This window comes from Pelecanus crispus, chromosome 1, assembly GCF_030463565.1.
Source record: "Pelecanus crispus isolate bPelCri1 chromosome 1, bPelCri1.pri, whole genome shotgun sequence".
In the NCBI taxonomy this organism is placed as follows: domain Eukaryota; kingdom Metazoa; phylum Chordata; class Aves; order Pelecaniformes; family Pelecanidae; genus Pelecanus; species Pelecanus crispus.
The window spans coordinates 209,764,501-209,776,894 of NC_134643.1; the positions used below are offsets into that span (position 1 = coordinate 209,764,501).

The following is a 12,394-nucleotide window of genomic DNA, read 5'->3' on the forward strand; positions in this document are numbered from 1 at the left end:
AGAAAGCAATCTATTTTCTTCAGTACGGATAATAAAAATCTGGATAGAGACAATTCCACATATTGAGACAAAATTTTTTCATAGGTTATGCAATGTTTGTATTAAAAAGAATGGATTAGTCATATTTAATCCAAAACATAGTCTCTCCTCCCAATACCACACTACTTTTAAGAACCCATCACTAAATAATTGCTTAATGAAGACACAGATTCTAACCCTAGCTCTGTCACTGATTCTGAGTGACTATGGGCAAGGAACTTCTCTAATGCTCCCCATCTTAAAGCAGGGATAAGGGTATTAACCCTTCTCTGTAAAGTGGTTCTCTTCTACAGATATTTAAGAACTAAATAAAAACAGGTATTGGCAGCAGTAATAATTGATCTGAATGCACTAATGTCACACTAAAGCACACATCCAGGTTTTCTGACAACTTCCAGATCATATTGCAAAGTGTAATCTGTACACATCACACAAGACATGGCAGTGACGTTTCAGAGATGCCCTCAATTTCATTTACAGACTAAAGTGAGGATAACATCTTAAGACAGAAATTTTCTTGACAGTTACAGTAGTCAGCTAATGGAATGATCCTGAACAATCTAAGGACAGAACTAACCTTCCTCTCTGAAGAAAATGATGATTGTGAAAAAGAAAAGCAACCACAATGCCAAGTATGTTTTGATGGATTACCAAGGCAAATGAAATATCCATCTACTTAGACAATCCAGCTTCCCCGAAACAATGAAAAATAACAAAGAAATCTGTTCAACTTGGAGAAAGGTTATTGTCTTTCATCTCTCTGAGTTTATATGGCTCATTTTATGATCAAGTAACTGTGTTAACAACTGCTCCAAACAATCCACCTTTTTTTTTTTTCTTCCTCTTCTTCTCTCAAGTATTTAAGACAACAGTGGTGAGGCACCAGCCTCTTCAGATGATTCAAAATACAGAACATTCAAGAATGTCCTGGTGTACCCTTCCTCCTCCATTACTTTCAGAGACAGGTCTTGCACTCAGTAACCCAGGGCTATTCACACTACCAGAGAAAACTATCCAAGACTACCGACACTACACTACCTTCAGTACCTAGAGGCATATAATGCCTCCTGCACCATCAGTCCTTCTGCCATTCAAACCTTATCACGAATACATTATCATGAATACATCTGATACTTAAACTGTTTAAAAAGTATATAGCAAACCCATATGCTTCTGCCTTTTCACTCCTTACCCATTTTGTGTCCTAGGTTTTTTCAACTGTTCAGCTACCTTTCTTAACGCTTATATTCAAATTTACACAGTACTTTCCCCTCCATTCCAGCCGTCCATCACATCCCTCCTCTGAAAAGCTCAGGCACCACTTTCTCCTGCACTGCCCTCCCCTCCCATCTCCTTAATACAGCGCAGTTGCTTCACTCTGAGGAATGGATCAGATCAGAGGAGCCAGGACTATTATTCTCCACAAATTACTTAGCACTACCACAGCCTGCCTAGTCCACTTGTCCATATTTGCTTGAATATCAGAGAAAAATAGATTCACAGAATGATGGAAAAATTTAGGTCCTTTCCAGGACCTCTGGAGACCATCTGGTGAGATCTTCTGTTGAAAACAGAGCCTTACATTAGGTTACTCATGGCCCTGTCGAGCAGAGTCCTTCACCCCTTCTCTGGGCAACTTATTCCAGTGTTTTACTGTTCTCATGGTAAAGAATTTTTTTTCTTTTATCCAGACAGAATTTCCCCTGAAGCAGCCTGTTGCCTTTTGCCCCATCCCTGTGCATCCTCCTGAAGACAGCTACCTACATCTTCTCTACAGCTACCTTTCAGATACACTGTGATTACATTCCCCTCCTCAGATCCCCTCTTCAGGCTCAAACCCAGCTCCATCAACATTTCCACACACATCAAATTCCCCAACCCTCTGATCACCTTGGTGGCCCTTCACTAAGCCCTCCTCAATGCTCCCATATCTCTCATGACCTGGGGGATAAGGAGAGAACAAAACTAGAAGCAGTAGAAATTTTTCTTTTAGATGCTACCGTTTTTGCTTTTACTTTGAGCAAAAAAGCCTCAAACATACTCACCACAATTTACAGAAACTTCCTTTGAAAGAATGGGAACAAATTGGTTGGTTTTAAATTTGCATTTCTAAATTACCTCCCATTTGCAAACTGTTTCAGAAATAAACTCACCTATCAACAATTATACAAACGGTTGAAGTTATTTCTGTGACCATTTCAATTCATTAATAATCCAAGTTCTAGTTTACAAAATAATTATATTTCAATAAAAGTACACCAAAGAAATTTCATGCCAGATCATTCCAGTACACATACTTCAGAGCTAACAACTATTTTGGATACAATTTTGGATTACACATGGTATTGTCTACAGATGATCATTTGAGGCACAGGGCAAGACAGGGTACCAGTTAATCACCTTTCAGTTGGGTTCTTCACTGAACAACTGAGCTTCCTATTCTGACGATAACTTTCTAAGACCTTCTTCAGTATTTTTCCTCCTGCATTTACTGCCCATATTTCTCTCTCAGAGAAGTTTAGGAAAAGTGCTAAACACTTTTGGTAACCTCAAAGCCTACTCTGTAAAATTTAAGCAAAGAAGGAAAAAACGTGCCCCATATTTTAATGATCTTTGTGAAACCACAGCATTTTCTACAAGGAAAATACAAAGACCACATAACAGAATACAAAAGAAACTGGAATGCAAGTTAGAACTCTGATAGGAAATAAAGGCAAGACAAAGAAGTATTTATAAGGGTTATCAATTCAACACATTAAATTATTCTTAAAAGTACTTTTAAAAGTTTCAGAGGATCCTCCCCAAGACTTGCAAAGTATTCACCACAAAAATGACATACCATGATAAACAATCTCATCAACATAGTCAGGTTTTGGCTTTACCTTCAGACTTCTCTTAACTAACAAAAAATGTGAACTAAGTATCTGCGCTTCACTGTGCAGTGGTTTCTTCTTCTCTACAAGATGATACCAATTTTGTAAGAGAAATTTGGCTGCAGTGTACATGTATGTATTTATGCAGGTGGACTTCTAGTACGTAAATGCTCTAAAATCCTTAATGCACGCAAACTGTAATATTTTTCTAAGAGAAAATTCTAAGAAAATTCTCTAAAAAAGATCTATGAACTGGAGAAGCATGATAAAAATGAACTGACAGTAAAAACTTTAAAAACAGATTCTCTGAAGGAACAAATGCTTTTATTGTAATGCACACATATAATACAAATACTTCCAGCAATACTTTCCGTCTTTATGTTTGCAATGAACAATGATAAGGCCAGACACTCATTGAAACTTACGTAATTGTACTACTGTTTCTTATTTAACTTGCAGCAGTACAGAAAAAGGATTCTTTGAAGATACATCTATGCAGGTTGTAGAAAACTCCACATTTGATCTCTCTTTGCTTCTAAACATCCATACGCTAACAAGCTCCAGAGCAGATGGGTTCACACAGTACTGAGCCCTTGCTAATATAACCCAGCACTCCTTTCCCAGTGTCCAGGGTTATTCAAAAAAGCACTTAAACACTGAACTGAAAAATCAGCTGAGGATACAACTATGTGGAAAAATTTAATTGAAATGCCTAAAACTGCATTTCAAATATCCCTTCTTGTAAGTCATATTTACAGCTCCTGATTCCACTAAATCCAATATACTTATAGTAATCTTGTTCATCTCAGTGGCAAAGTGAGATTCCCGTAACTCACAATTTGTGCACTTCAGAAAAAAATATTTATGTATGTAAATTGCTTGTTTAAATTGGTGAGCCTCAGGAAATTGCACAATATTTATCTGATTGGTCAAGCATCTAACTAGATGGGGGTTCATCACTGAAATGGAATAAATTCAATTTTGTGATTTTAGGAATACATAAAAGAGATAAGACATGTTTTCATATGAGATTTGAAAAATAAGTGGAGTTGGAAGCAGAGAAAAACAGGAAGCTTGTTCCACAGATGGCTTATGATTAATGGGAAAAGATACATATCCCCATCAACTATTAAAACTCTTTGAAAAAATAGCCACTCACCTTTTGCTGGTTTTCTCTAAGAGAAGAAAAATTGTGATAGGAACAGATCTATGAAAATACTGCATAAAAGGTTTCAAAAAAAAAGAAATGAGAAAAATGCTGATTTAGATTCTATACGGCATTGACAGAGTGCCTTTCAGCAGACAGAAATACTGAGGCAATGGCACAAAAGTTATTAACATGACAAGGGGGTAGGAGGGTAGGGATGAGCTTTTTGAATTAAACATGAAACTAAACTTGCTTGGGTCAAGGAGATTAATGAAAATAAGCTCCACTATGACTGAGAGTTTTCTTGCTTTGAAACTGAATGCATCAATTACCGTAAGTATTCTGTCAAAAATCTAACAATATCTCTTTTCACAATTACCCTCTATTAATACCTTAAAAATAAGACTTTTATTTAGTATAGAAGCATAACCATAAAAATTTTATTAATGAAGAGGCTTTTTCTTTTCAGAAATGCATATATCTGTTCAGTCGTAAACCAAAGAACTTCTCTATAAACCTTACGAAATCCTAAGTTAACGGCTACTAATTTTGAATGTGGCAAATCCTGGCAATGTAAACTTTAAGACTATTTCCAGTGCTTTGTATAGATACTTCTTACTTACCTATGCCACTTAATTTCCTAACTTACAGTTAATATACTGTTCAAAACTTATATAGCTTCTTTTCAAGACAAACTGGGAAACAAACTTCAATTCTTTTTAATACTGAGCAGGATTATATTGTCCCTTCTCTCTCATTTAAAAACACATTTTCATTTGTATATGTTTTTATAGTTCACTCCTTTTCTCACTTTTACAAAAACCATTGCACACTCTTTGTTTTCGCATTTGTTCGTAATAGCTAAAATTCTGAAAGCATTTCTCTAGTGTGCTGTAAACTCCACACTTGAAAAATTTTTCTTACATAGCATGACAACCTCTAAGTATTGGAAGCATTTTTTTTTTACATTGGATCATCTTGCTGAAAAGCAAGAGAGTCAACTAGAAAACTCTAATAAATTTAACCAAAACATAGTATAGCTTCTTTTCATAATATCCAGTTAACTGACCATTTGTCCCAGTATCTGATTGCTTAACAAATACAAACTCTATGTTCATTTGCATTAGAACAAAATTAACTGGATGATTTAGCTATTCAATGTCCTAGCTTTAAAAGTCCTTTTTCCCTAGAATATCTAGAGCTCTGCCTCCTTCCCATAACATTCATTAATGTGCTTCTTAGGGAACAGTAGCCAACAGAAGAAAGGCATCCAGCAAATCTCTGACCAGTTCCTCCAGTTGATGTCTAAATCAGTTTGATATTCACAAGAGAAGTTAGAGGTTTTATCCTTGAGACCAAGATATATTTTCACTGCTTTTTCTTTAGTCTACAGACACTTAAGCCTTACACCCCTATTACATCATAATGCAGATCTGAAACCACAGTAGTTCACAGAACAAATTAAATGTGAAATTAACACAGCTGTGAAGGCAAACCATTTCTTCCTTACATACAGCTATTATTCCCTGCTAATAAACTTTAAAGCACATTAGATCCTTAAAAACATAATCTGAGTAATCTCAAAAATTGTCTTTTATGCATTTAAAAAAAAATAAAAATCTAGACCAAAAGTTAAGTTTCTTCATTAAATTAAAAATACACAATACCCTGAAAATTTCAGGAAGAGCAAGGAGAGTAAATAATGAGTGATACTGGAAAAGAATACAGTATTAAACCTGGAAAGTAAACATGCTATATACAGATAATTGTGCACATATACGTGTGTGCATTTTGGAATTTTTTTTTCACAAACTATTTACATTGAAATATATAATGTCATCTTTTCCACTGCAATGGCAACTGGGTATCGTATTAATTTTCTGTAAAGACCAGGCAAAAAATCTGCTTTGCATTTTCCCTGTAAAACAGAAAAACCTCAGACCAGATGTAAAAGATTGATTTTAAAAAGATGTAGGATGGAAGAATAAGAAAACATGCTATATTCCCTAGTGCTATTTGAGAACATGCTTTAGAAATAATAGATAAATACAGGGTAATTTCCCCTCATTTTTCTACCTGATAAAAAAGCCAAAAAAACTGTATCTGTAGGAAGATAAAAGACAATCAGAATTAAGATCCGTGTAAATGATAATGCTATTAGTAGTGAATATTAACTATCCATAAGGCTAATACAGGAATCTGCATACTGGTATTTTGTTTACACTGTTACAAACATCAGGTCAATCATAGATGAGCTTTGGTAATACAATGTACACCTAACAGAGGTAGTAATTGTCCTGTTGTACCTGAAGTTCTTAGAACCATGACATGCCTTCTCAAAAACAGTGAGAAGAGTAGATGACTGACCTTCCTCACTTCAGTTTTTATCAGATTTACAGTCTTCAAATGGTTTTGCTCAGATACAAGCTAACTAGCTTATATTGTGGTCTATATCCAAAACTATGGAAACTGAAAGCTAAAGCTACTACTGTGCCAGCTCACCGATCAACTAATCCCCTGAAAAAAAGCCAAACAAAAAAACCAAACCCCAGAGTGCTAACAGACTCCTAGCTGCCTTGAACTGCATGAAAGGAACAGGTCAGTGATCAAGAACTAATATCTAATCAATACATATCAATTTGCTTTCAGATGGCAAACAGGCCTAGTGACAACGTGAAACATACCACCTAGCAAAACGAGCAACTGAAGTACAAACAGATCAATCTACTTAACGATGTGAAACACAAGCTAGCTATAAATCCTTCAAACTAACTAACTGTATAGGATGAATAAATTGAGTTGTGGACTCTTGGGTTGACAATCCTTTTGGTGTAGGACACAAGCCATATTTGATCATATTTTACTATCTCTAAAGGAAACCAAAGTAAACTGATACAGCGAAAACATTTCTTCGGCAACAGATGCTCATGTCCTAATTGTTTATTAATACCAACTAACCATTGTACAGATGTTTAGAAACTGACAATGCAGGACAAATAATTAGCTAGATAAATGACTAACTTAGAAGAACCAGATAGAAAATTAACACAGCATGTTTTTTAAATCTGTTAGCTCACACAGCTTCAGAGTGAATTGGAAATTGGATTTGCATTCTGTGACCTCTCCACTTCCTGATGTTATCCTGCAATTCTCCCAGTAATATATATGTTAAACATCCATGCTCATCACGTAACTACCGATGATATATTTTATCTTGGTGTACCTCAGAGAAGCAGTATTAACTTCAAAATGTCAGAAAATTTGAGGTTGCCTCCTTTGAATTACTCAACGCTTCCCAGATTGTAAAAATGGAAAAGTCATAAAAAGACTGACATAATTTGATAATGTTTGATATCTTCTCTGTAGTTAAGATCATTAAGTCTTTGCAATATTAGAGAAACTGCTAGTGTTTCAATCGCATTACTGTGACTGGATTTAACAGCAGTCATGAATATTTAGGCAAGCTACCCTGATAGCCAATGTTAAACAAAAGAAAGTAAAGAATTGTAATAGATTAGATAGCTCTACCTCCCAAACTGCACTGGAGAAATAGCAATTTTGACACAGGAATGGCTTGGATGAAAAAAACTGAAGAAAAGTCACAAGCTATTAACTGAATACGTGACATCTGATCAATTTTTAGTATATGGTCTGCAACAGATATATGCTTTTTGTCCTTTGTTCTGGAAATACAAAAAATGCCAGGTCCTCTCAAATTTTGTTCAGACTCCAGCATGCTTTTACATGTTCTTTCTATGCCAAAACATTCGACTGTAATATATACTTGCCATTGAAGAGCTTACCGACATTATCACACCTAGGTGCAAGTGCATGGGTTTAACTTGCTTCTGAGTAGAGAAAATAAAAGTATTTAAAATACATGTAGTCTTAATCACTAAGACGATTCAGGAACCCCAAATTCTTTTAATGAAATGTACTTACTTATAACTGAACAGTAACAGTAAAAACAGATAAAGACCAGTAACAAAATAAGAAACCCTTTCTTAACTTGTCTATGTCAACTGTTATACCTTTTACTTGCTTAAGCTCTTTCCAAGAGGTTGTATGACCACAGATAGAAGAGCTCTGGGTAGCCACAGTATTTCAGCAAAAAGGTAAATTCCCCCATGAAAATGGCATTTTAATCAGTTTTCCATTATAGAACATACCAAATGGTTAGAGCAATCACTCCATTTTGTCAGAACAGCAGCAACTCTACTTCCTTTCAACACTCATGAAGTTATGATGCACCACACTAAAAATAAACACAAAACTCCCAAATCTACATAAACATAAAAATAAGACTTTCTTTTATAAAGTCATTATGGTTGCAAGTGTGAGGACACAACTACAGATGTAAAAAAAAAAAAAAAAAAAAAAAAAGGTCAAAAAAGTCAAACATGCTCAGCTCTCTAAGGCTAACAGCCATTTGGGAACATAACATATTTTAATGGAGCTAGATCTTCTTTTGTTACTCTTTAAAAAGACAACAAAAACCTCCAGGTGTTGCTAGTGCAATAGCACCCACATATAAAATATGTGCCTGACCATCTACAGCTTTACACTACAGTAGTACTACTCAAGCCACCAGATCTCTCAAACATTTTATTACATTTTATGAAATAATGTACTAGAGGGCCTTTCTACACATACAGAAAAATTAGATTGACTGGAAGCTTTGACAATTAATCCTTTGCTTGAAAATAAATATTTTGAAGAAAATCTACCACTTAATACCATCTAATATTCCCAGAAAACAGACAAGTAAAAACCCACTGCTATAAGGATGACAACCCAACGTCAAAACTGGATCACTTTGTACCTCCAGTGAAGAGAAAGCAGATTAACTCCCACACTATAAAATATACAGCATGTGTGTGCGTACACATGTATCTACACACGCATATTCATATATGTATATAAAAAAGCATAAATATGTATGTATACACATACACCTACACATATGTATCACATGCATCTACACACTTATGTACAGTTATGCATGTATATATGGTGCTGCTGTGAGACGCATGGACAGAAATTCCAGCACAAGGTTGGTAACACCTACTTCTATCTTTGCATTGAATCAGATACACTGCAAAACATCATCACCCACATAGTAGTGCTAATGGTTGCTACCGAATCATAAAAGCATTGAGATAATAGTAGCAGGAAAGGGTAGGTACTTCAATGAAAATATGGTTATAGGGAGAGTATTACCATCTCTAAGAAACTAGTGCCACTGCAGAACCTGGGAGTGCATTGGGTTCATCTTGGTATATAAACATTATATTGCACAAAAGAGGGGGAAAGAAGCGAATTCTCAGTACCTAAGTAATCTTCATCTTCCACATGAATTTGACTACATGATTCACACTTCCTAACACCTCCCTGATTTGACTAATGCAGTATCTTTTTCCCCTAGGAAGCTCTGTCACCTTAGAAAGCACAAGCTGATTCAGATTGAGCTGGTTTCTCTGAAAGAATCCAATGAGAGATCTCTCTTCTAAATTCGGTGTTTGGTGTGGAAATGGTCCTCAGTATTGAGACACACACACTCTGGGACTATGCCCTTCCACATCATAATATCCTACTGCAGTAATAAAGCCACTGAACAACACTTCCTTGTGATGGCAGAAGTCAGGACACTGCACAGAAGCCTGTCCCAGAACATGAATCTCACAGCCAGATGCAGTAAAACGTCCTTTATGATCACACTTAAAACATCCCCACTTCTGTGTATACACCGTCCTTCCCTCTTTTCCCCCTTCAAAATGCAGTCCAAAAAACCCCACAAGGTGGCAGAAGAAGCACTATCATTTTAAATTTGGGAATCGATCTCTCCTATATAACAGTGAAAGTGACTAAGTAAGAACATGCTTTTAAAAAAAAAAACCTTGTAAAGCCATTTGTTTGGCTTACCAGCAACTGAAAGACCATTTGGCCCACCTAACAGCTAAAACCCAGCATGTTTTGTTTGGTCTTCCCACAAAGAGGAAACAGCAGTCAGCTAGTCATTCGGCATACTGTCCCCCCGCATCCTTCCCCCACTATCAACAACTTCTGCATAGCTCCAGACCAGCCACTGCAGGAGCTGTCTTTTATCCAGCCAATAGGCTATACAAGAAAAGATGCAAGAGGACGATAAATGTATTGCAACGTGGCAAAAGCAGAGCATGGCCCACAACTGAAAAACTGATGAACTTCAATGGTCCATTCACCTGAATCAGTTATATCTGCTCTTGTAGATACTATCTCCAAGTCTTTGCTGTGTTTTTATTAAATTGTTTTTTGCTAGGAAAAAGATCTACATATTTAATACAAAAGCGCCAACGATTCTGATGAATAGACAGGAAAACTATACAGGGCAAGTAACAATTTTTTAATGCACTAGAAGACTGGATTTTCCATCAAAATGCAACACAGCACATAACACAGGCATGAACGCCTAGAACTTAGAGCACCAACCCAATATAAGGCAAGAAAACAGCTACTTACAGAAGTAGCAAAAGTCTCCTGGTCCTAAATGTTCCTGAAAACCTGACATGACAACAGCAACCTGTCACCCTTAGTGAGGAAATATAAAAATATTTGCCTTGTTAAAAATCAGAATTTCTCTTAGAAACAAAATACATCAGGGAAATAGAGCTGAGGCTATTTTTTTTACAGTTACTGAGGGGAGATGTTAAATACTTAAGTTTCTACCATTTCATAAGTCAGTCTAAAAATCTGCAAATCTGTCTCTAAAACATCATCTCCCAACCTTGAAACTAATAAGAGCTCCAAACTGTAATGCTTGCACAGACAACACCCAAATAAGCTTTTGACAACACAGAATAAAGACAGCACAGAATAAGGACAGCTTCTATTTTCCAACTCTTACAACAAAGGGTTGTTTAGCCCTGGGGTTGTTTAGCCTGGAGAAGAGGAGGCTGAGGGGAGACCTTATCGCTCTCTACAACTACCTGAAAGGAGGTTGTAGTGAGGTGGGTGTTGGTCTCTTCTCCCAAGTAGCTAGCGATAGGACAAGAGGAAATGGGCTTAAGCTGCGCCAGGGGAGGTTTAGACTGGAAATTAGGAAAAATTTCTTTACGGAAAGGGTGGTCAGGCATTGGAACAGGCTGCCCAGAGAGGTGGTGGAGTCCCCATCCCTGGAGGCGTTTAAAAAACGGGTAGATGTGGCACTTCGGGATATGGTTTAGTCTGGTCTACCCTTGATTAGTCTAGAGTGGGCTTGGTAGTGTAGGTTAATGGTTGGACTGGATGATCTTAAAGGTCTTTTCCAACCTAGATGATTCTATGATTCTATGATTCTATAAATACACATATCTGTAAAGCTGAAGCTATTGGAAATGGGCATGTTAGCAAGAAACTCCTTGAAAAGCAAATTCTTAATACCTACATAATAATTACTTAACCTTGGCCCTCCTGTCACATTTTCCTGCTAGACTTCCTTAATTTGGAAAGCCAAAGCTAACTGTCATTACTGTGGGCGGAGAAGTAATTTTAGTTTTGTTAGAAAAATAAAAATTCAACTCTCTTTAGCCCCTCATTTTGAATGTATAACTTAATTTCCCAAAAGACCAATTAAGGAATAAATTGTGATTATTGTAAATTCAGTGTGCAGAAAGATACTTCAGCAAAAAAAAAACCCCAACAAACCCCAAACCAGACAAGCATTCTTATAGTTTATCTTTGTTCCACCTCTTACATTTGCTAAAAGCTCCCGGTTTAAGTTTTTTGCTTTCTTAATTGTTAATTTATTCCTCATTTTAAACATATCTATTCTCCACAAGGTCATTTTTACTGTTCTACATTTTGCTATCAGTTTCTATTTTAATCCAAATGGTTTTATGTTTTCCTATTAAAAAAAAATCATAAAGGACTAAGTCAGGCTTTTTAGAAAGAAACAATTTCCCCTCAAAGAGGAGATTCAATCACAGTATCAAATTTTCAATTTTCCTTTCACCGTTTATCAAGCATTGGTGTTTAATCAATTACTAGAATGTGCAAGTGTTTTTACAAATGTGATGTAATTCCAGGTTCAAACAGTGTCAGAAATGTGACTAAATAAAGCACAATAATGAAATTGCTATATTATACGTATTCTTCAAGAATACGTTTAAGATGGCTGTTCCTTCCCATTTTCAGATAGAACAAGAACAAAGAAATTCCTCCTTGTTTACTCAGTGTAAGGGCACGGGACCACTATGATTTGTTAGTTCAACAAAGATAGTAGTTAGCCATTTTACCACTACATCTAAAAATGATCTGTTTTCATATTTATAAATTCTGACTTCCTTAAACAATTAGAAATGACATTTAACCTAAATCC

The 12,394-nt window shown here is 36.0% G+C and overlaps 1 protein-coding gene across 1 annotated transcript in view; it reads right to left on the reverse strand.

Moving 5' to 3' along the window:
* The window catches only part of AASDHPPT (aminoadipate-semialdehyde dehydrogenase-phosphopantetheinyl transferase), a 34,723-nt gene that overhangs the window by 15,034 nt on the left and 7,295 nt on the right, over window positions 1-12,394 (reverse strand). The window lies entirely within an intron of this gene.